Genomic DNA, 2220 nt, shown 5'->3' on the forward strand with positions numbered 1-2220 from the left:
TGCTTATAATGTTGTTTAACTTTGTGTTGTGTTTTGAACATGTTGGAAGCCGCTTTGGGTCCCCAGTAAGGTGGCCTTTTGCAGCTGGCAGATGGTCATTTTGTCAGCGCTGATTGTGTTTAAGTACAGGACCAGGTCTTCAGGCACTGCACTCAGTGTGACGATCACTACTGGGACCACCTTTACTGGCATGTGCCAGAGTCTTTGCACTTCTGTCTTTAAATCCTCATACTGTGTCAGCTTTTCCAGTTGCTTCTCTTCAATCCTGCTGTCGCCTGGGATTGCAACATTGATGACCCATACTTGGTTTTTAACACGATCGTGAGGTCAGGAGTATTGTGCTCCAAAACTCTTCCAAATTCGGAAGTCCCAGAGTAGTTTGATGTGTTCATTTTCTGTAACTTTTTCCGACTTATGATCCCACCAGTTCTTTGTCACAGGCAGGTGGTATTTGTGGTACAAGTTCGAATTAATCATCTGGGCAATGGTGTTATGCCTCTGCTTGTAGTCTGTCTGCACGATCTTCTTGATGCAGCTGAGGATATGATCCGAGGATGTGTTTCATCTGCTTCCTTGCAGAGTCTACACTTGGGATCTGTTGTTGACTTCAATTCTGGCTTTGATGGCATTGGTTCTAATGCCTTGTTCTTGGGCTGACAAAATCAGGCCCTCCGTCTCCTTTTTCAGAGTTCCATTTGTGAGCCACAGCCATGTTTTTTTGGTTTTTTTTTTGTTGATTTGGCTCTCAATTTTTGTCAGGGACTGTCAATGGGGAGCCTTCTTTTGCCAGATTTCTCTTCTGCAGATTTCTCTTCTGCAGTGTTTTTAAGGTATTCACTCTGTCTTTTGCACTTGAAGCAGTTTTCTACTATTGACTTCCCTCAATGTTGGTTCTTGACTGCCTTTCACATCATCTGCCAGTGCGTGTTTCTCTTCTTCTACCGTTTGTTTCACTTGCAGAAGCCCTCTGCCTCCTGATTTTCTGGGCAGGTAAAGTCTGTCAACATCACTACACGGGTGTAATGCGTAGTGGATTGTCATCACTTTTCTTGTTTTTCTGTCCAGATAATCCAGTTCTGCTTGTGTCCACTTCACAATTCCAACCGTGTATCTAATGACAGGGATGGCCCAGGTGTTAATAGCCTTGATCGTTTTTCTGCCATTTAATTTGCTCTTCAAAACCTTTCTGACTCTTTGGATATATTCTTTGCTGACCACATTTTTCACAGGCCCATGCTTGATATTGTCCAACTGTAGTATGCCCAGATATGTATAGGCTTCAGGCTGATTGTATTTTATGGTTTGTCCATTTGGCATCTCTATGCCCTCGCTGTGAGTAATTTTCCCTTTCTTTAATGCCACTGCGGCACATTTGTCTATTTATTTATTTAATGTATTTTTCGTGTCAGAGCAACCAGTCCATTATATTACATTTCTAACAGAACAAAGCAAACAAACAGACAAATACAAAACTTGTGAGTTTGGTAGTTGGTTAAATGTCCTTTGACCAGTATCTGGCCACTTGGAGTGCTTCCGGTGTTGCTGCAGGAAGGTCCTCCATTGTGCATGTGGCAGGGCTCAGGTTGCATTGCAGCAGGTGGTCAGTGGTTTGCTCGCATGTCGAGGATTCCACTTTGTAGCCCTATTTCTGAAGGTTGGCTCTGCATCTCGTGGTGCCAGAGCGCAGTCTGTTCAGTGCCTTCCAGGTCGCCCAGTCCCCTGTGTGCCCAGGAGGGAGTCTCTCATTTGGTATCAGCCATTGGTTGAGGTGCTGGGTTTGAGCCTGCCACTTTTGGACTCTCGCTTGCTGAGGGGACATGAGAGAAGCCTCCTCGCATGATTGCAAGACATCCGGGCGTCCCCTGGGCAACGTCTTCGTAGACGGCTGATTCTCTCGCCACAGAAGCGACCAGCATGCAAGTAAGCAAGCAAAACATTTGTCTATTATTATTATTATTAACACAGAAAATAAACCAATGCTCAGACATATGAAAACAAGATTAACAAAGTAATATTAGACTCTTTAATCTTGTCAATGCCCAAAAAAGAAATATTCAAACAAGATGAAACATTACGGGTGGATACAATTTTGGAGAGGACACACTATGTATTGACAAATAAACTGACCAGTGCTGTCACTGAGGCGGAACCTTTGGCGCGCAGCTCGTGTTTCCCCGTCTCCATGGCTTCCTTTAAGACAGTTAAAAAGAGAGGACCACT

This window comes from Anolis sagrei, chromosome 6 (genome assembly GCF_037176765.1).
Source record: "Anolis sagrei isolate rAnoSag1 chromosome 6, rAnoSag1.mat, whole genome shotgun sequence".
NCBI lineage: Eukaryota > Metazoa > Chordata > Lepidosauria > Squamata > Dactyloidae > Anolis > Anolis sagrei.